This window comes from Heteronotia binoei, chromosome 10 (genome assembly GCF_032191835.1).
Source record: "Heteronotia binoei isolate CCM8104 ecotype False Entrance Well chromosome 10, APGP_CSIRO_Hbin_v1, whole genome shotgun sequence".
NCBI lineage: Eukaryota > Metazoa > Chordata > Lepidosauria > Squamata > Gekkonidae > Heteronotia > Heteronotia binoei.
In genome coordinates, this window is record NC_083232.1 from 102,840,539 (window position 1) to 102,863,802 (window position 23,264).

Sequence of the window (23,264 nt, forward strand, 5' to 3'; positions counted from 1 at the left end):
CTTTCCAATTAGTGTTCATAGATGACTGTTCTCGGGATATGTGCAAAACAAAAGACAAAACAAAACCCCACTGTGTCATTTATTATTAATCTATATTCACCAAGTGTACTCAATTTATAAATTGTACAAAATATGCTGTTACTGACATACATCTCATGTAACCATGAATATGTCAGAAGATTTCAAATCCACAATTCCAGTTACCACATAATATCATCTCACCAGTTTATCCAAGTCCAGTTCTGGGATAGTCCAGGCCTGTCTGATCTCATCAGATCTCAGAAGACAAGAAGGGTCTGCCCTGGTTATTACTGTGAGGGGAGACCACCAAGGAAGTCCAGAGCACAATGCAGAGGCAGGCAATGGCAGACCACCTCTGTTGATCTCCTGCTTTGACCTGGATGACCCAGGCTAGCCCATCAGATCTCAGAAGCTAAGCACGGTCAACTCTGGTTAGTACTTGGGTGGGAGTCCACCAAGGAAATCCAGGGTCACTACACAAAGACAGGCAAGGGTGGCAGCGGCGGGAGGAGGAGAAGGAGAATGATGATGATGATGGATTTATATCCCACCCTCCACCCAAGGTCATTCCAGCAGCTGCAAGTGGAGGAGTGGGGAATCAAATCTGGTTCTCCCAGATAAGACCAAACTGGCAAATCACCTCTGAACGTTTCTTTCCTTGAAAACACCATGAGGGAATCACCATAAGTCAGCTGCAACTTGACAGCACTTTCCACACACACACACCAATTCTGGCTGCTGACAAAACCCAAACCCATAACTCTGCAGGCCTCCTGGCATTCTTCTGCTCCAAGGTTCCTCAAGGAATTGTTGTTAGCACCAGAACGGCACCAGCATTCCCAAAGCACAGCCCTGGCAACGTCACCAACATTCCTCTCCCTCATTGGCACAATCTGCACATCCCCTGAAGAATCCTGCCTCTTATCACAAGGGAGAACAAGACTACATAGCCAGAAGAAACCACTCTGCTACAGTTGCAATAATTAAATTGTTCAAATTGTAATGGGTGAGCAATGAGTATTGATTTACATTGGATAACTTAATTAAAACCTGTCCTGGAGAAGCAACTAATGAATACAATTAGATAGAATGTTTGATAGAACCAAGATACTTTGCATACATTAATTAAAGCATCAAACATTGTTTTAAATGTGTGGTTCAGTTTTTGGTTTTCATCGAAGCTTTAGAAACTTGGTGAATGAAACAGGAGAAAATGCATCCCTAATAGATCTGCCCCGTCCCTTTTGGCCACTAGTGAGGGGGAGGGAGGGAGAGGGCTGCCATGTGCAGGTTGGGAAGCTCTTGAAGTTTGGGGGAGGAAGTCTGGAGAGAGCAGGAAGCTCCAAAACATCCATTTTCTCCAGGAGGAACTGATCTCTGTAGTCTGGAGATGGGCTGTACTTCTAGGGTATCCCCAGGTCCCACCTGGAGGCTGCTGGCATTCCAACTTAACTATAATAACAGGATCTCACCCCCAATGAGTAATGCAGGAATACAAGGCTAACTCCACACCCGGCCACAAAAGGCAGTTCAAGGGTAAGGAATGTTGCACATGAGCCTCAAGTCAAAAGTGTTCTCTCAGAAATCCAATCTGTAACATGATCTAATCTGCACAGCTATCAAGGAAATCTAGTTAAGAAGGGAAAAGCATCCTTCTTTGCTTCTGGAATCGCAACCAATTTGTACATTCTGTAGCTATGAAGGCAGCAAATTTCAAAATTGGTGGGTGGGTGTCACGCATGAGACATATAACTGCAAAAAGTGACATATGCGCAGCCTTCATGCTTGGCAGGTGAACATGGGCTATTTCTCTTACAGCTACACACTCACATGCAGGGAAAGCATCAGAAAGACTCAAATCCTCAGAGGCTGTTCTCAATCCTTCTGACATTCCTGCTGCACAGTTTTCAACTATCAGGCCTCTTACAGCGCATGTGCACTATGTGCCATCAAGTAGTTTCCAATTTATGGTGATCCTATGGATTAAAAAGGTAAAGGTAGTCCCCTGTGCAAGCACCAGTCATGTCTGACTCTGAGGTGACATTTTCACAGCAGACTTTTTACGGGGTGGTTTGCCATTGCCTTCCCCAGCCATCTCCACTTTCCCCCCAGCAAGCTGGATACTCCTTTTACCGACCTCGGAAGGATGGAAGGCTGAGTCAACCTTCAGCCGGCTACCTTAATCCAGCTTCCACTGGGATCGAACTCAGGTCCTGAGCAGAGAGCTTGCACTGCAGTACTGCAGCTTTACCACTCAGCCCCACGAAGCTCCTATAGATTAATATCCTCCAAAACGTTCTATTTTAAACAGCCTTGCTCATCAGCTCTTGCAAACTGAGGGCCCTCCTGGCTTCCTGGATGGAGTCCATCCACCTCACATTGGGTCTTCCTCTTTTCCCGTTGCCTTCCACTTTGCCTAGCTTTACTGTCTTTTCCAGCAACTCTTGTCCTCTAACAAAATGTCCTCGAATTCCAACAACAGAATACAAACAGAAATGAAAGGGGTGCCAACCTGAAAAGGAGGTTGGAGCTCTCTGGGGCTTACAACTGATAGCCAGGCGCAGGGGTCGTTTTGTAGAAAAATAGGTGCCGGAGCTCATTGGCATAACTCATTAGCATATGCCCCCCCCCCAGCCAAAAGCAACCCAATGCAAGAAAGGAGAGCCCCAGACGAGCGAGGCCTGCTTGGGCTGGCTAGAGATCCATGTGTGGGTTAAAAGGCCAGCAAGCCACCTGCTGCCCAAAATCACATAAGAAGTGAAGAAAGGGTGGTGCAGGCTTCTCCATCAGATTCAGGGAACTGGGCAAAGGAAGCTCTGGCTCTTTCCTTCCTTCCTCAGGGGACCAGGAGGAGAAGGAGACTCAGCCAATAGAAGGAAGAGAGGCTTGGCTCAGTAGCTTTGCTGTGCAATTGATAGAACCTGGCAAAGCAAGCTCTCCCTTCCCACTTCCTCCCCACAGGAGGAGTCTCAGCCAATGGAGAAAATACAGCCTTTGCTCTGTAGCTCCTGTGTGATTGAGCAAGCCTTGCAAAGCAAGCTGTGATGCAGAAGGAAGCAAAAGAGGAGGGAGGAGGAAGCAGAGGACAGTCACTTGCTTGGGGGCCTGATAGCAGCCCTGATTCAGCCCCTGTTTGACACCCCTGCTCTATGGCATTATACCCTATTGAAGTCCTTCCCCTCCCCAAATCCCAACCTCCTCAGACTCCCACTCCCCCAAATCACCAGAAGCTGGCAAACCTACCTAAAACAGAACACCTAGGAACACCTGCAAATGGTCAGACTTTTTGGTAGCCATTGGGTCTTCACCACAATCTAAACCAGGGGTGTCAAACATGTAGTTCGGGAGCCGAATCAAGACCTCCAGAGTGCTCCTATCAGGCTCCCAAGCAACTGGCTGTCATCTGCCTCCTTCTCCCTATATCTTGCTGACTTCTGCATCACAGCTTGCTTTGCCAGGCTTGCTCAACTGCACAGGAGCTACAGAGCAAAACCTCTGTTTTCTCCATTGGCTGAGGCTCCTCCCTTGGGGAGGAAGGGGAAATAGCTTGCTTTGTCAGGCTCTCTCCATTGCACAGCAGAGCTACTGAGCTAATAAGTCACCGGGTCCGGATGGCATACATCCGAGAGTTCAGAAAGAACTCAAAGTTGAACTTGTGGATCTTCTAACAAAAATCTGTAATCTTTCATTGAAATCTGCCTCCGTTCCTGAGGACTGGAAGGTAGCAAATGTCACCCCCATCTTTAAAAAAGGTTCCAGAGGAGACCCGGGAAATTACAGGCCAGTGAGTCTGACTTCAATACCGGGAAAGTTGGTAGAAACCATTATCAAGGACAGAATGAGTAGGCACATTGATGAACACGGGTTATTGAGGAAGACTCAGCATGGGTTCTGCAAGGGAAGACCTTGCCTCACTAACCTGTTACATTTCTTTGAGGGGGTGAACAAACATGTGGACAAAGGAGACCCAATAGATGTTGTTTACCTTGACTTCCAGAAAGCTTTTGATAAAGTTCCTCATCAAAGGCTCCTTAGAAAGCTTGAGAGTCATGGAGTAAAAGGACAGGTCCTGTTGTGGATCAAAAACTGGCTGAGTAATAGGAAGCAGAGAGTGAGTATAAATGGGCAGTCTTCGCAGTGGAGGACGGTAAGCAGTGGGGTGCCGCAGGGCTCGGTACTGGGTCCCATGCTCTTTAACTTGTTCATAAATGATTTAGAGTTGGGAGTGAGCAGTGAAGTGGCCAAATTTGCGGATGACACTAAATTGTTCAGGGTGGTGAGAACCAGAGAGGATTGTGAGGAACTCCAAAGGGATCTGTTGAGGCTGGGTGAGTGGGCGTCAACGTGGCAGATGCGGTTCAATGTGGCCAAGTGCAAAGTAATGCACATTGGGGCCAAGAATCCCAGCTACAAATACAAGTTGATGGGGTGTGAACTGGCAGAGACTGACCAAGAGAGAGATCTTGGGGTCGTGGTAGATAACTCACTGAAAATGTCAAGACAGTGTGCGTTTGCAATAAAAAAGGCCAACGCCATGCTGGGAATTATTAGGAAGGGAATTGAAAACAAATCAGCCAGTATCATAATGCCCCTGTATAAATCGATGGTGTGGTCTCATTTGGAGTACTGTGTGCAGTTCTGGTCGCCGCACCTCAAAAAGGATATTATAGCATTGGAGAAAGTCCAGAGAAGGGCAACTAGAATGATTAAAGGGCTGGAGGACTTTCCCTATGAAGAAAGGTTGAAATGCTTGGGACTCTTTAGCTTGGAGAAACGTCGACTGCGGGGTGACATGATAGAGGTTTACAAGATAATGCATGGGATGGAGAAAGTAGAGAAAGAAGTACTTTTCTCCCTTTCTCACAATACAAGAACTCGTGGGCATTCGATGAAATTGCTGAGCAGACAGGTTAAAATGGATAAAAGGAAGTACTTCTTCACCCAAAGGGTGATTCACATGTGGAATTCACTGCCACAGGAGGTGGTGGCAGCCACAAGTATAGCCACCTTCAAGAAGGGTTTAGATAAAAATATGGAGCACAGGTCCATCAGTGGCTATTAGCCACAGTGTATGTGTGTATATAAAAATTTTTGCCACTGTGTGACACAGAGTGTTGGACTTGATGGGCCATTGGACTGATCCAACATGGCTTCTCTTATGTTCTTATGTTCTTAAGCCACTCTTCCCCCTATTGGCTGAGACTCCTCCCCCAGTCCCCTGGGGAAGGAAGGAAAGAGCCAGAACTTCCTTTGCCCATGGGAGAAACACAAAAAAAGCATCTTTAAGACCAAGGAGTGCTAACATTTTAAGCATGTTTTGAGTGTTTTAAAAATATATATTTGTGTGTTCTTTATCAAATTTATATCTCTACTGCCTAATTTATATAGGAACACATATGAAATATTATCTCTCTTAGAATGAGAAAAATGCTTCTTTAAGGAAAGGTTTTCTACACTTAAAACATATGGTGTGAAAAAGTCTTTCTCATTTTTTCCAGTGGGAAAACTGGGAAATTTGGGGGCAGTGCTGAAATATATACCTCCTATATATTAGAAGTGCAACCTTTCCAAGGTTTTTTTAAAAAAAAAATGCAAATAATTTTAGCAAAAATTAATATGCTCTGATGTGTTAAACCCAATAAGTTTAGCTTAATATACAAATCTGCTGATAGTCTTGCACACTGTAACCGTATGCTAGTGTTTATGTCCAAATACTACACTTTCCTTTATTTACCACAGAATTTGTTTTCTACCTACAATGTCTATTTTTCCCCTATTTCTCAGGTGACTTTATTAAAGATACATAAAGATATTATGGCACAGGGCGGAGCAGTTTGCAGCTCTCAACTATTGGGTATACTTGCAATAAATAATAATAAAATAATAATTTATTCTTATATAGAACATTTAAAATACTCATGCTTTTACATTCCACCAATACGTGGATATGTGCTAAGTTATAAATTATGTATTTTTATGTTGTTAAATAGTAAAAGGAGTTTAGGCTTGACAAAGAAATAAGTGTTGCATATATTTCAATTTTCACCCTAAAAATAGGAAAACCTTTTCTCCTTCCCCCCTCCTGTAGCTTCAAAATTTCTGGAAAGTTTCCATCTCTAGCCCCACCATGCCATAGGATGGCATGCCATAGGATACCTTTCACTAAACTATTATCTTCATCTTTAAGATGCCACTGAAGTGTTGCTCTAAGTATCAAAAGCCGATGTCTTCTAAAAACAACTTTTTAAAAATGTTATGTGAACATTACTTTAACCAGCCATCTTGGCTTTATTATAAAAACAGTGGATTGTTCCACACAGCTAGAAGAGCCAAGGGCAGGTGATCCAGCTGACATATAACATTGGTGGGTGAGCTACCCATGTTTAATAGCTCACCCTTGACCCAGAATAGAGTCCTCAGTGTCTCCCCACAAACATTTCACAGGCCCTAATTACCACTAACACAAGGTCAATACAGATGCACAAAACAATACAGGATCTATATTATTAATTAACTTCATGCCCACCAGATAGCACAAAGAGTATAAGGTCAAGCCAGATCTTTAATTCAGGGGAGCACCATAAGCAAACATGAGTCCAAACTGCACATTCTCAGAGGCATCTACATACAGCTTAGTATTTAAAAATCATTTCTGTACATGGATTCAAATCAAGGTGAAAAGCACACATAATCCTAGGAAATGCCGACACATTACAACCACATGGAACACAATAATCATTATTTAAAAGAAAGCAGCACTTAACGCTCAATGCTCAGCAAAATTAGCAAATTTTCACCAGTCTCCTGAGACAGAAAGGAAGCTCAATCTGTGAAGCCTGAGACGGGAAGGTAGATTAAAGCATCACATACAGGAAGGTGTAAACTCTCCAGGAACTCTGAAGCCATGAAAAAAAATGTTTTTCAATGAGAAAAATGAACTTGGGGGGGGGGGGGGGACAGGAATATATGCAATACTTCCTTTCTTATTACCCAAAACTAATTTTACCATGTTTACAAAATAGTTAATGATTAGCATATAAAACCACACCATTTGGCATTTGGATGCAATTTAAAATGTATAAATGCTACCATTCTTCAATCAAACATTACCTGCTGCACCTTTTGCTATCTAAACACGCACACTTTATGCCCTTAACCACCTGAGAGACAGGGAAAAACAAAACGTAGAAATGGAATATACAAATGTTGTAGGAAACAAAAGAAAGCGTATTTGGACAGAAAAAGTCTTTGACACTTTATTTAGCTATTTAAAACATTTCTTTAATGCAATGGGATTTACTAGCAGCATACCATAATACTGAATGAATTTAAAACATTGAACTCTTCAATAGAGTATTCTCAAATACATATTAACTATGGGCAAAATAACAGATGCCTCCTCAACAGCACTGCATGTCTACAGTATATTCACCTGCTTTGCCATCCACAAGCAGCTCTGACATAGCCCCTGTTGCCCAGGATGCGACACACACACACCCAATGCACACAAGTGGTAATACTGGAGGGAACCACCCAGGCTAGCCCAATCTCTTCCCATCACAGAAGCTAAGCAGGGTTGGCCTTGGTTAGAACTTGGATGGGAGTCCACCAAAAAAAAGGCCTAGAGAGGCAGGCAAGGGCAAACCACCTCAGTTAGACTCCAGCCTTGAAAACTCTTTGGGGTTGCTGTACATCAGCCATGACTGGAGGGCACTTGCCTCCAACAATAACACTGCAGGGAAGAGTGCCCCACAGAAAGACCATAAAGCAGCAAAAGGGTGGCACCTCTTTGTCCTCTCCAAAGTCACCTCAGCACAGCAAAAGAAATCCAGCACTGGCTCTGGACCACACTAGGGTTCGGCAACCATCTGCCAAACTGGTCAAGCCCTTCCTCATTCCAAGGCAAACTCCTCGCCCCTCACAAATCCCAATCTGTTTCAACCCCACCGCAGCCCAGATGCCTCCCCCCACCCCGCTCTTTTCCCTGTTAAGAAATTCAGCAAAGCCGTAAATCCCAGCAACTCCTGAAGCCCACCAGACTCAATCCAGGGAATCAAAATGCAAAACAGAGTCAATCTTCATAAGAAATCAAAAGCCACAGTATGAAGCAAACACTTATTAATTATTGCCGTGAAGGAGAAAGCCAGCCCACCAACAAGAGGGGTGGTGGTTTTAGTATGAATTTATTTAGATTCCAGGGGAAACCAGCTATGGAGAAAAGGTTATAATTAGTGTTTGTATTCAACAGCCCATTAGAGGGGGGGGGGGGGGGAACAAACCTATTACAATTCAATGAGCTCAGAAAAAAATAGCCACACATTAATCTTGCAGGAAGACAACTAGACTAGATAGCCTGTCCTTCACCTGTGTCAAGATGCTGAAGGCATCAACGTCCATTCAGAGGAAAGGTGAGACACAAAGGATGTATTTATTAAGGTGTTTTTTCACTGCTACTCTTTAGCTTTTATTAAGAACTGCCCGTGTCCTCAGAAATATACCAAAAGGTTCCCATACAAAGGGGATTCTTCTGATTTAGGACACAGAAATAAAGGGGGGGGGGGGCTACAGAATCCCACAGAAGCACCAACACATAAAGAAAAGCTCAGACAGTGGTGGTGTTAATGTGGTTTGGAGAAAGGCTTGCTTAAGAATACTCACCTGGAGTATTGTGTTCAGTTTTGGGCACCACATTTTAAGGATCTAGACAAGCTGGAACAGGTCCAGAGGAGGGCGACGAAGATGGTGAGGGGTCTGGAGACCAAGCCCTATGAGGAAAGGTTGAAGGAGCTGGGCATGTTTAGCCTGGAGAGGAGGCGGCTGAGAGGTGATATGATCACCATCTTCAAGTACTTGAAGGGCTGTCATCTAGAGGATGGTGTGGAATTGTTTTCTGTGGCCCGAGAAGGTAGGAACCAATGGGTTGAAATTAAATCAAAAGAGTTTCTGGCTCAACATCAGGAAGAACTTCCTGACCGTTAGAGCGGTTCCTCAGTGGAACAGGCTTCCTCGGGAGGTGATGGGCTCTTCTTCCTTGGAGGTTTTTAAACAGAGGCTAGATGGCCATCTGACAGCAATGAATATCCTGTGAATTTAGGGGGAGGTGTTTGTGAGTTTCCTGCATTGTACAGGGGGTTGGATTAGATGACCCTGGAGGTCCCTTCCAACTCTAGGATTCTAGGGGTCTTAGTGGATCATATGCTGAACATGAGTCAGCAGTGTGATGTGGTGGCTAAAAAGGCAAATGCAATTTTGTGCTGTATCAACAGAAGTATAGTGTCCAAATTACGTGATGTGATGGTATCACTTTACTCTGCTCTGGAATGAAAAAAGGAGTGCAATATTTTAGGCACAGGACAGTTTCATCGCAAAGCAAAAAATGGAAGAGCTAAGCTGAAAGGACCACACAGTCTGCTTAAGGCCAGGTAAGCAAAACAAGTAAACAGGCTATGGGGAATGGGGGGGGGGGGCACAAATGTGAGCCCTGTGGTGACGGTACCAACCACTGCCTCTGGCGAGAGTGTCAAACCCTAGCCCTCTCATCAACTCTGAAGCAGGGAAGCAGCCTCTGAGATGGGCAAATCCCCGACTTCGGCCACAGCTCCAAGCTTTTTTGAGGGGAGAGGGGGAATTCCTGCAGGTGCATTGCAGTCCTAAGGTGTCCAGCTGCAATGACAAATCCCCCACCACCATGCACAACTGGTCAGGACTGAAATATAGCCTGAAGGTACTTTGGGGGCCTCCAGAGTCCAGCACAATCCAGTTCTCTTCCCCAGGGCTTTTGTTGTAGCAGGAAGTTCTTTGCACTCCCTGATGTAGCTAATCCTCCTGGAGCCTACAGTAGGCCCTGTACTAAGAGCCCTGTAAGCTCCAGGAGGATTGGTTACATCAGGAGTGTGTGGCCTAATAGGCAAAGGAGTTCCTGCTACAAAAAAGGCCCTCTTACCCCTTTTCCAAGCAGGGAGATGAGTTACCTTGGAGCGGGCTTTGGGGAAAGGGACCTGGTGGTCACAAATTTGACAGACCGACAAGATCTCTGGACCCCCAAGCAGGATGCTGTCAGAACAAATGCTTAGGTGCCTAAAATGGCAGAACTGGGTTCTGTTGGGGCCACGGAAGAACTGCACTCGAATTCCCAGTCTGCCTACCTGCAGAAGGAAAGGAAAGGAAAGGAAAAGTCCCCTCTGCAAGCACCAGTTGTGGGGTGACGTTGCTTTCACACCGTTTTCATGGCAGACTTTTTACGGGGTGGTTTGCCATTGCCTTCCCCAGTCATCTACACTTTCCCCCCAGCAAGCTGGGTACTCATTTCACTGATCTCGAAAGGATGGAAGGCTGAGTCATCCTCCAGCTGGCTACCTGAAAACCCAGCTTTCTCTGGGATCAAACTCAGGTCATGAACAGAGCTTAGGACTGCAGTATTGCAACTTTAACACTCTGCGCCACGGGGCTCTTTCTGACATGAAATCAAGGCCCTAATAGCTAAATGTGGGGGGGGGGGGAGAAAGAAAGGAACATCTCTGCATTTTGAAACAGCCAAAATCTCAGAGACAGAACTTTTTTTTTTTTTAGACTCTCAGAGGTTCAACTGTTTGAGCCCCTGAACAGATAATAAAATATCCCTGGCCTGCATTTTCCCCTCAAAGACAATCATCAAACTATGTAAAGTAGACCCACCATGGTGCCCACCAACAGCTTTCATGGCATCAAGCACTGAGAAAGCAGAGCACTGGCCTGGCTGACAGCTCCAGCAAGCCCAGGGATCTCATCAGATCTTGGAAGCTCAGCTGGGCTGACCCTGGCAAGCCCTTGGAGGGGAGACCAGAGCGGAGAGGCAGGGGCAGCCTTCATTCAGCCACCTCTCTGAGTATCCGCCAGGCCCTCAGTAGGAGTCAGTCACCAGAGGTCACCATGACTTCCAGGTGCGCGCACACACACACACACACATGTATACACACACACACACACACACACAAATACAGAAATAGTTTTAAAGTGTTTTTAGAAAGTGGGAAGAGCCAGGTGGGGCTTTTTGCCACCACAGCACAATGATGCTCACTGTGTGACCGAAGGCAAGTCTCAGCAGTCCTTTCATAGCTGCCCCCACCACACCATCTCAAAATCCCAAAGGCTCAAAGAGGCTGGAGACCCCGACAAGGGCTGCAGGGGGGGGGGGGGGGGAGGCATGAAAATTGAGTCTGAAATCTGACAGTCAAGTGTTTAAAAGAGATTTGAGGCACACTTTCCCCAAATCCAAGCAACAACAGGAGCTTCCCCACTTCAACAAGAAGAGCCATTTGGCTGCTTCAGAATTCCATGCCAGAGGAAAAGGAGTTCACCGCCATTTTGCCTGGTTTACAAAAGGTGGCCAGAGGCCTGTGTTCAATTATGGTTTCAAAGCACAGATGCTGCATTCAGAAACATCCTTGTTCAGCATAGAGAATGGCATTCTCCCTCCACTGTCAATAATTCCTGTGGTTTAAATAAAATAAAGTGTCATTTGAGTCATTAGATGGAATTTAATGGAAACCTTACAGCTGAACACATGATAACGCCAGGTGGACATTCAGAACACATGCCGTTTTCTACACACCAGAAATATCAGGAGTTACCCTCCCCCCCCCCCCCCAATCAAAGCCGAAAGAGATTTTAGGACTTACAGTGTGAGTCTTTTCTATCTGAGAGCTTCCACTTTTTATGCCAGCCGAGGAGCAAGAAAACCATCCCAAAAAAGTCATACTGCAAATCAGCCTACTACAAACGCCTCATCTGTTCACTCAGAACATGCAGATGATGTAACAGAGGAAAAACTCATTACCTGAAGCTGGACTAATTGCCTTTATCTGCATTTGATTACATGAATACCCACATCTTTAATAAAAATTACAGCTGCAAAGTACTCTCTCTTACACACACACCCCAAATCCTCTGGTAAGGAGGGATGATTTGAATAGGGAGTTTTCAGTGCCTTTCCAGGCACTAGCAGAGGGTGTGGTGGCATCTCACACAGAGTCAGCCTATTTCTGGAGGCCTCCTGGACACGGAGAAAGAACAGAAGAACACAAACATACCCGGACAAAAGCCCTGAACAGGCCTCTGCAGAGCTCACAGGATTTAGAGCCTTACATTGGAGTCTCTCAGAGGTTCAGCTGCTCGAGTCCCTCAACAGCCATCTACCTCCAAGCTTTCAAACCCCCACCCATCCACCCCTCAGGCTGTGTATTTTCCCCGTGCAGAAATCCAAGTCCCTCCCTAACTGTTACAAACCCTGACAAACTACACCAGACAAGCAGGAGGAAAGCCACAGGGGGCAGGATCTCTAGCTTTTAATTTAAATTACAGCAGCCAGGAACCCAAATCAGAAAACAGCTGCAAAGACTCCAAGGGGCTGTCCCACCTCCATGGGGAGGAGACAAGAGATCTCCCAAAATTTACAACTGATCTCCAGACAACAGAGGTCAGTTCATTGGGAGAAAATGGCTGCTTTGGAAGGTGGGCCACACGGCTGAAGCCCCTCCCCTTTCCAAACCCTGCCTGCCCCAGGCTCCACCTCCAAATCGCCAGGAATTTCCCCCCTCAGAGATGGCAACCAAATTCTTCATCCCAGGGCAACTAACAGCTCTGGGGAACTGATGGCAGCACTCCATTCAAAGCACTGAGGGGTGCCAGCCTCCAGCAAAGGATTCCATGACAACCAGCCTCACAAAGACAAACCACTTTTCAAAATAACTTAGAAAACTTCAACATTCTATCACTCTCATACAAAATATTTCACAAGCCATACCCTGCCAGACAAACCCCAATGTTTAGTGCAAAAGAAGGACGTAAATGAATATATGAACAGTCCAATCCTGGATATATACAAGAAGAGTCCTTCCACTTAAAAGGAATCTCTGGTCCGGTTCCTGAGGAAACCTTGTGACGGTAAGAATTTCACAACGTTCAGTTGTCTTTTACAGTAGCCTTGAAACGCAGCAAACACAGCAACGAGGCACTACATTTATCTTCCCCCCCTTTCGATAGAAGCTTTGACCAGCTTTTCAAACAATATCAGAGCATAGCAAGATTCCACAATTTTGATACACAATTAAGTTTCAGTTTCCAGGTCCTGCCAGGTGGTTTTTCTTTGTGAGGCTGGTCGTCATGGAACCCTTTTAGGGTTTTCTTTTGCCCCTCACAGCCATGATTCTCTGTTTGGGTTGCCCAGCCTCCAGGTGGGGCTGGAGATCTCACAAGATTACAACTGATCTCCACACCACATGATTTTTTTTTAATTATTTAATCATTAATCATTTATTTATGTAAAACATTTATTTCATTTCTCACTTTCTTTGGGAAATCTCCAGGTATTTCCATGTCTGGGGCTGGCAACCCATCTTCCTTCCCTCTCACAAAAAGAGGTGAAGATTCACCACATTCATGAAGCTCACACAGGTTGCTTTTGCAGGGGCAATGGCTGGTCTCCCTCAACCCCCAATCAAAATGAGCAATGGTGAAGCCTCCCCAACCCCCTTCCCTTCCACTCCTGGAACTGCTTAGGGCCTCCTTTTACAGCTAAAGGAAATTTAGGCCTCAGCTTGGCTTCTTGCCCCAAGAGACTGGACTCGAGTTCAGAGCATGGAAAATATTGAACGCTTCTAGTAATGGAAACAACTGTTCACCTTTCTAAAACTCATGCCTCTTGGGGAAAGCTCACATTTAGTTTTGTCACAGGGGGAAACTAAATACACTTTTTAAAAAGTATTGGAACAAATCTCTACAGTCAGGTCTAAAAAATACACAAGTATGCACACAACTGGTTTCTTGACACAAAGTAACTTTTGCAGTTCTGAAACTGTAGCCTGTGTGCAAAACACACAGGGGAAGGCTTGCAGCTGACTTCAATGCTGTGTGGGAAACATGTATTGATGTGTTCTGGCCTGTGCCTTAACTTCACTTTGAAGGCTGTGATGAGGTGAATGCAAGGCTGCCAACCTCCAGGTGGGACCTGGAGAGCTCCTGGAATTACACATGTTCTCCAGACTACAGAAATCAGTTTCCCAGAAGGAAATGCCTGTTTTGGAGGAGGGGACTTCATGGAATACTGTCCTATTGTCCTCCCCCCCTCCCCAAACCCCACCCTCCAGACTTCACCCCCAGATCTCCAGGAATTTCACAGCCCAGCATTGGCAGCCCGAAACGAGGATGAAGAAACTGAGGAGGAAGTTATTGGTCAGGAGTTCAGCTGAGATGAGTCCTGGATGAGGTTGCAGCCCCCTTAAGCACCCAGGTTCACAGGCCTTGGGCCCTCCTTGACTTGGTTTTTGTCCTGGATGACAGCCATGGCCTGGAAGGTGTCTGTCAGCATCAGCCCGTCCTGGAGAAGAGTGACCTAGCAGCAGCCAGGCTAGACTACCCTAATGTGTTCTCAAGAACTTTGGTACAAAATGCAGCAGCCCAGGAGTTGCATGGGCTTTAATGTGGGGATCGTGTAATACCTGTCCCAACACAGTTATATTTGCTAATAATGTGATGTGTTCAAATGCCCCATAGTTCAGGCTGAGACACCAAAGCAGCCACTTGCTCCAATACAAGCTTCTTGCAAGGTCCCTGTATCAGTTTAGCTGGCGGCAATGCATAACCTGTAATTCCCTCTCCTTGAGAAGGCAAATGAACAAATTATTTGGAAGAGCAAGATTCAAGTCCAGTTGCGCCTTCAAGACCAACAAGATTCCAGGGGATAAGCGGCGCTCAAGAGTTAACATTCCCTTCATCAGATACAAGGGAGCTTCAACCCTCAAAAACTCTTGGAAATCACCTTGGCCTCTAAGGTGCTTCTGGACTCAAACCTTGGCCTTCTACGGCAGGCCCAGCTGAAATGAAAGCTACGGCAGGCCCAGCTGAAATGAAAGCTTTACTGGTCTCCAAAGAACCGTGTTACCCTTCCTGAATTTGGACTATTCCATTGCTTCAAGTTTACTGATGGACATTATTATCAATTCAAAAGTTGCATTATAAATACTAAATAATTGCATTTCAGTCAGGATTGCCAACCTCCAGATGGGAACCCTCTATGTAAACTGTAAATAATATTATGAATTATTATTGTCCTTTTGTGTATTGTAACCTCAAGGTGGGGCCTGAAGATCTTTCAGAATTACAACAGCTCTCCAAACAGCAGGGATCCACCAGGAGGTCCCCTGGAGAAAATGACTGCTTTGGAGGGGGGGCTTTATGGCATCATGCCCTGCTGAGGTCTCCCCCTCCCCAGACTCTGCCACCCCCAGGATCCACCCCCAAACATCCAGGAATTTCTCAACCTGGAGTTGGCAACCCTAGTTCCTGCTGTTTGTAAGCAGCCTGGACAGTGGGGGAGGAATCCCAGATGTCATTTTATCCAGCTGCAGCTTTTCCCCAACAGCTGCTCCGTACATCCAACTGCAGTGCCAACCCTGGTTGGTGCTATCAACTGAAGGCCCATCAGCACCTTTCCTTATATTCTTAGGCTCCTGCCCAATCACTGAAAACTATGGCTTGGAGGCAACACTTGGAGGCACTGCTGGTCGTGAGGCTATTACACTTGGAACAATTATTTTGACTCTGACGCAACACGATCAATACTTTAGAACTGTCTTTCTGAAACTGCTCCTCCCTGACAAGCAACCAGAGAGAGAGAGCAAGAGAGAGTGTTGTTGCCGTGAATCCTCAGCTTGGATGTTTGGGCTGATGGGAATCACAAGTTGGAATTACTCAACAGATTTCAAAAAGGAGAGAGAAGACCAACAGACCCACGCCTCTTTCAGCCATCCCACTGATAATTTATTATATTTTTATTTTATTCATAAATCTATTATATTTGATTTTTTTTTAGTATTATGTAACTGCTTTTAAACTTTTTGTTTTTACACTATGTTGTGAGCCACCCTCAGTCCACTTGCAGGGAGGGCAGGATAGAAATCCAAAAAAATAAAAATAAAGTAAAAATAAGCTACTCTAAGAACAGAACAAATCCATCTGGCAGCAACACCAGCAGAGGACTCCGGATATATCAGGCTACTGCCTGGCAAAGGTAAGCTTATGCTAAGCTTCTGAAACCTGCAGACCCGCCTCCATAAAGAGCAAACTATTCTGAGCAATGCTGGACTAGACAGACCAGTGGCCTTACAGCTCCTCATCTGTTTTGAAGGAAATACAGAATCAGCAAGAGCCCTTCTCAGACCCCCCTCACCTCTGCCAGCTCATCTCTTGCACTGAAGAAGCACCCAGAGCTCCTTCCATCAAAAGGGTGGGGCCACACCCCATGAGACTCAGAAGTGTAAGAACATAAAGAGAGCCCTGCTGGATCAGACCAGTGAGCATCGATCTAGTCCAGCCTCCTGTCTCACACAAGGACCAACCAGATCCTCTGGAGGGCCAACAACACAGAATCATAGAATTGGAAGGGACCTCCAGGGTAATCTAGTCCAACTCCCTGCACAGTGCAGGAAACTCACAAATACCACCCCCCTCACACACACACACACACTCCACACCCAGAAGATGGCCAAAAAAAAAAACCACTCCAGGATCCCTGGCCAAACTAGCCTGGAGAAAAATTGCTGTGTGACCCAAAATGGCAGCCAACATTTCCCTGGATGTGGAACAAAGGGTCACGAGAAGAGAACTAAGCACTGATGCAATTATTTCTCTTTCTCATGCTCTGCCTAATTCACAGGATCCTCATTGCTGTCAGATGGCCATCTAGCCTCTGTTAAAAAACCTCCAAGGAAGGAAAGCCCACCACCTCCTGAGGAAGCCTGTTCCACTGAGGAATCGCTCTAACGGTCAGGAAGTTCTTCCTCGTGTTGAGCCGGAAGCTCTTTTGATTTCAGTTCAACCTGCTGATTCTGGTCCAACCTTCTGGGGCAACAGAAAACAGCTCTACACCATCCTCTGTATGACAGCCCTTGAAGTACTTGAAGGTGGTGATCCTTCCTATCACCTCTCAGACATCTCCTCTCTAGGCTAAACATCCCCAGCTCTTTCAACCTTTCCTCAAGGCCTTCCCTGATGCTGCCTCCTGGCACTGGGTCTCAGAGGTTTACTGCCTCTGAATGTGGGGGTCCCCTTGAGCCACTGATGAACCTCTGCCTCCAGGAACCAGCCAGATCCTCTTTTAAACCCATCTCTGCCTGCGGCCATCACTACAGCCTCCAAAAGCAATTCCACCTTAAATGCTTGCTGTGTAAAGAAGTGTTTCATTTGGTCCATCCTGAATCTGATGCCCATTGGATGAACTCTTGAGCTCTAGTATTTTGAGAGGGAAGTTCTCTAAATTCTCTGCCAAACCACTACATCAGTCCTGCAACCTCAACAGAATGCAGGCATCTCTCTAACACATGCAGAGCAATAACAGTAAGCAACTGAATGGTCCTTGCCAAGAATTCACAGTGCTTCACATACATGATCTCAATCGCTGAAATGCTCTGTCAGTTTGGACAATGCTCTTCCCCACATTGGGCAGTGAGTGAGGCTTGGATATGGCAACCCTGGGTGTTTGTGGGAGCAAGAATGTGAATTAGGGATTTCCAATCACAACACTCACTCTTGAGTCACCACAGCAAACCAGCTCTGCAAGTTAAAAGGACTGCATAAATTATATGCTAGAAAGAAAGAGAACAAATAGACTAATTTCTAAACAGGACTTAATAGAAACCCAAGTTAATATAGCCTTATGTGTAAACTTGTCTGCTTCATACATTACATCCAGGATGTGTCAAATGCCATCTAAATTATAGACCAATCTCACTATTAAATAATGACTATAAAATATATACAAGAATCTTGGCAGAATGGCTTAAACAACATCTGATAAATTTTATAAAGGAAGATCAAGCGGGGTTTCTCCCCAAAAGGCAAATAAGAGACAATATTAGAACTGGGGAATTGGCAGGACTGTGTATTTGTTTCAAACTATTCCGATTGTGAAAGATAGTAAACAATTTAATAAATGGCAAAGGAAAATTTCAGAGTTTGTGTGGGCTGGGAAGAAACCAAGGATTAAAATGAAAATCTTAACAGATGCAAAAGAGAGGAGGATTCCAATTACCAGATTTAAAATTATATCATGAAGCAGTTTGTCTAGTGTGGATAAAAGAATGGGTGACGCTGTTAAACAAAAAACTTTTAGCGTTGGAAGGTCATGGAAATAAATTTGGCTGGCATGCTTATATGTACTATGGGGAAAAAAGATGGATGGTTTTTTCTCTCCATTATATAAGAAATAATTTGCTAAATACTTGGATGAAATATAAGAAGTATGGAGATGAGAGAAAACTGCTATGGATAGTGCAAGCAGAAGTAATAAAAATAACAGCTGAGATGGGTGAAGAAAAGTGGTTGTCATACAATCAGCTATTAAAAATACAAAGTGGCAAAACAGAATTGAAAACTGCTGAAGAGTTGAATAATAAATATGATTGGTTCCAACTGCAACAAATAAAGAGCTTGGTGGAAAATGATATTAAAACTGAAGGAATAAGAAGAGAGCACACAGAAATGAAAAAAGTTCTGCTTGGAGACAATGAAAAATTAATTTCAAAATTATATAAATTACTTTTAAAATGGTCTACAGAAGATGAAGTAGTGAAATCTCAAATGATTAAGTGGGCAATTAATGTAAATAAAGAAATACAGATGGAAACTTGGGAATATTTGTGGAAGAATTCTATAAAGCTTTTGACATGTCATAGTATTAAAGAGAACTGCTTTAAAATGATGTACAGATGGTATATGACTCCTAAAAAGTTGGCAAAGATGAACAATAAGATGCCAGATAGATGTTGGAAATGTAAAAAGCATGAAGGTTCTTTCTACCATATGTGGTGGACTTGTGAAGGAGCAAAAAAGTATTGGCAGATGATTCAACAAAAAATTTCTAGGATCTTGGGATATGAATTTAAGAAAGTTGCAGAGACTTTTCTGTTGGGATTACAAATGGAAAAATTTCCAAAAGAAGACAGAACTATAATCTGGTACTTGCTTTCAGCTGCTAGAACACTGTATGCGCAGTTGTGGAAGCAAGAAAAAATACCAGAAAAATGGGATTGGATTGTAAAAGTTATGACATGGAGTGAAATGGACAAATTAACAAGAATTTTAAGAGACTATAACTTAGAAGTTTTTAAAATGGAGTGGAAGAAATTTAGAAGATATGTAGAAAAAGAGTGGAAAATAAAAGGACATTGGACAATTTTTGATAATGATTAAGTCTTAGAAGGAAGAAGAATATTAATCTTTGTTTTTATTAGTTAAGGGTACCTTTAAATGTTAGTATTTTAAGTAAATAACACCGGCGGGGGTCAAGTAAGGGGTGGTTAGAAAGTAATATATGGGATAGATAAAAAGGAGTTATTAACAATGCAAGAAATAGATATTGTTACCATATGTTACTAAATAAAATTGCTTTAAACATAAAAAGTGCCATCTGAAGCTAAAGTGTGAACATAGCAGCCCTGCTGACAAATGCGTATCGCAAAATCGGAGATCTAGAGATCAGCTGCTGCTCCTCAGCGAGGGTTGCCAGGCATGGGGGGGGTGTTAAACTGCCTGCAATGGATTCAATGGGCCCCTTTGTACCTAAGCCTGCCTATAAGCCCAGGGGCAATTAAACTCAGGACTTCGATATTCTCCCTTTACACCACTAGGCAAAATGAGCTATTCACACATAGTTGCCTTGGATTTTTAACCTTTTTAGCAGTTTAATCCTAAACAGAGTTTAACCTTCTAAGTCCACTGAAGTCAGCTGGCTCAGAAGGGTATAATCATTTTGTAGAAAAATAGGTGGTGGAGCTCATCCAGGGATTGTTATGCAGCTGCACCTACTATTCAATGGACAAGGTGGGAAGGAGGAGGTGGAACTCTCAGAAAGGAACTCTCCCGCTGATTCCGAGGTCTGAGTATAATGCTGTTAATACTATGAGTTTACACTCCATGCCATCTCCCCTCCATCATCACTTCTTTGTTCATTAAACGTCACCACTGGTGATTATTTCTCTCTAATCATCAAATTAAAATGTGTGAAATCATTTTGTTCAGTGCAATGCTAAACACATTGACTAAATAATAAATCCCACAGATTTCCTTGGGGCTTATTTCCTACCCAGCTTACAGCACTGAGTCTTTTTGTGAACAAACAAAACTTCTCATCCTCAAAATATTAGCTGCAACTTGTAAAACTACATCACTCAAGCTCCATACAGCTGAAACCCACAGATTTACAGAAAAATAATACAAAGGGGAAACTCTGCCAAGTTGACAGTCTGGACAATAATGGACATTGTGCATTAAAAGGAGACATGTCAAAAGCTGAATCCTCTACTTTAGTGCTCTCTCTTTCTCTTTAGTCAATAACGGACTATCCAACAGTGCCAGAGAAATAAAGAACCACCCCAGGGGCTGTGTTTGCTCTGTCCATCACCAGGGTGTCCTGATTTTGGAAATGAGCATCTCCCACAGAAAGATGAGAGAAGGCTGTATGACCGCAGCCTTGGTGACAAGCATCCCCAGTTAACTGTAAAAAGGTCAAGGTAGTCCCCTGTGCAAGCACCGGTCATTTTCTACTCTGGGGTGACGTTGCTTTCACAACATTTTCACAGCAGACTTTTTACGGGGTGGTTTGTCATTACCTTCCCCAGTCATCTACACTTTTCCCCCAGCAAGCTGGGACTCATTTTAGCGATGTCGGAAGGATGGAAGGCTGAGTCAACCTGCAGCTGGCTACCTGAACCAACTTCCGCTGGGATTGAACTCAGGTCGTGAGCAGAGGGCTCCAACTGCAGCTTTACCACTCTGTAGCCACTACTTTTTTGCAGTGGGAAAGCGGTAGCAGCAACCACAGTTAAATTTACCCAGCTCAATGGAAAATGACAGGAGAAAGACAGCATTTCAGGACAGCCCTTCCTCCAACACTCCATCACAGAAGATCCGTTCTAATTTTCAATGGCCAATTTTCAATGCAGCTGAAGTTTTAAGCTGAGGGTCCGATAAGGAAAATTAAGTCAACGATGAGAAATTTCCAAACAAGTGTAAAAAGACTCAAGTATTTTTAATCCAGATCTGTGATTTAAAAGTTGCACTACTACCTTACAGAAGTTATTACCAAAGTGTGGTAATGTCTTTTTAGACTTTTAAAAATGGTATTAGGCAAATTAATGAATAACAGAACTATCAGCACACATTATCCATGAGAGCTAAACAGGGTAGCCATGTCCCCCCCAGTCACCAGCCACTGGCTGCAGGGGCAGTGCTGCCAGATCTGGGGGTGGAGCCTGGGGAGGACAGGGTCTTCAGTGGGGGACACTGCCACAGAGTCCACCCTCCAAAGCAGCCATTTTCTCCAAAGGAGCTGATTGCTGAAGTCTGGGGGAACTCCAGTCCCACCTAGTGGCTGCATCCCTATAGCTAAAAGAAACCCCCAACTTCAGAGATAGTTTTGGGGAGGCAAACAAAAGGGTACTATTGCCGCCTGCATACACAGCACCTAGATGGACCTTTGGCCCCTTCCTAGACCAAACAAATGAACCACCAAATTAACTGTACCTTGAAAATCTTTGCCTGCTCTTATTACACCTACAGTTGGGGCAAGCTACAAATCCTGGGAGCCTGACAGGACGTTCGCACTTAGACAACCCATTCTCCAAACTTGCAATGGCTTCAGAAAACCCACAGAAAACTGAAGATTTGTGTTGCTCACTCCACCTCAAGGATAAACCCCCAGATTTCATCCCAAGGTCCTTAAACAGGCAAGCCTGTTTTAAGACAGTTCAACATAACAGTGCAGTTACTAAGGAAGAGACAAACAAAAACAAACCTGTGATTTTATAACACCACGTGATGAGTGATTTGTATTGGACAATTTGATGTCTGCTGTAATATTACATCAAAAATTCTTAAGCACTTCTGTTTCAGTGGGAAGGTAAGGACCATGGTAACCTTCCCATTGCAATCAATGGGCTGTAAATTGCAGCCAACTTGGAGAGAGGATGTATCCACAATTTTTTTTTTTTTTTTTGGGGGGGGGGTCTTAAGCTTTTCCAACAGCCTACAGGAAAGAGTTGTTTTGGGGGCCCCAAAAAGGAACAAGGCTGCACTCTGGAAGGCCAGTGGCCAAAGGAGAAGGCCTTGAGCGGCCCTGCTGAAGTTTCTCTGCGGGGTGACTCAAGTTTCAAAGGTAGAGGCGTTCTGGGGTGACTGGCCAAGGCATGCCGCTTGTCAAAGAAGGTGCTGGGACCAAGTGGCCATTAGCAAAGTCACTGGGGCGGGGGGGGGGGGGCGGGCACCTCTGAAACCTCCCGGTTAGGCTGCTGTGAGGGGTGAGAAGAGCTGCCAAAGCCAGCCTCGAGGGCTCCCTCTCAGGCCCGCCCCCCCCCCAAGTTTGCTTCCAGGCCGTGAGTGGGGGAGACGGGGCGGGGAGGCGGCTGCCGCATTCCAAACCAGCCCCCCAACTCCAGCAGCTCCCGCGGCCAGGGACAAAAGCTGCCGCGCCTGCAGCCTCGCAGCGAGTGGAGTCGCAAGAGCCTCGGGAAATCCCTGCTGGCTCCGGCGCCGGCGGGTCCCCCCAGGGGCCAAGCAGATCCTCGGGCGGCAATGGGGAGGGCGACCCAGTCCCGCTCGCTGCACCTTCTCCTCGCCACAGGCCGCTCCGCTGCGAAGCCCAGGCTGCCACGTGCCGGGGGGGGGGGGGAGGCGGCTGCACCGCCCCGGCACCGGGAGGCCCCCACAGGCAGCCTGCGACCGGCCCTCCCCCCCCCCGCCCGTCCGGGCTGCGGCTCCTTCGGCGTCCCGCGCCGGGACCGGCCCCGCGCCCCCCCCCTCCTCCTCCGCCTCCTCACCTTGGCTCCCGGCCGCGTCGCCCAGCCCGCTCCGGGGCGCCCCGCCGGGCAGCAGCAGCAGCAGCAGCAGAGCCAGAGGCGGCAGCGAGCGCAGGGCCGACGGCAGCGGCATCCTCCTCCTCCTCCTCCTCCTCCTCTTCTTCGCGGCAGGTGCTGCTGCTGCTGCTGCTGGAGGCGCTGCCCGCCTCGCCGGGGCCGCCCGCCCCGCCCCGCGCCCCGCCCCCCAGGCTGCCGAGAGGCGGCGCTCCCTTCGCCCGCCAGGGAGAGGCGGCCCCGGAGAAGGAGGGCACCCCCACGAAGGGAAGCCCCGCCGAGGAGGGGAGCCGCCCCCCCCCCGCCCACAGCGAAGGTGCTCGAAGAAGGGGGGCCTCCAATGGCAGCCCCCCCCCATGTGGG

General features: G+C 45.8%; 1 protein-coding gene across 2 annotated transcripts in view; it reads right to left on the bottom strand.

Moving 5' to 3' along the window:
- EPHA5 (EPH receptor A5) overlaps positions 1-22,943 on the bottom strand; it is a 361,969-nt gene extending 339,026 nt beyond the window's left edge. The window contains exon 1 of one of the 2 annotated variants that reach the window (XM_060247843.1): positions 22,869-22,943. The gene's annotated coding sequence lies outside the window, so the exon portion shown is untranslated. The remainder of the gene's footprint in view (positions 1-22,868) is intronic. The other variant, XM_060247844.1, reaches the window with a different exon arrangement.
- Between the last annotated feature and the right edge of the window lie 321 nt (positions 22,944-23,264).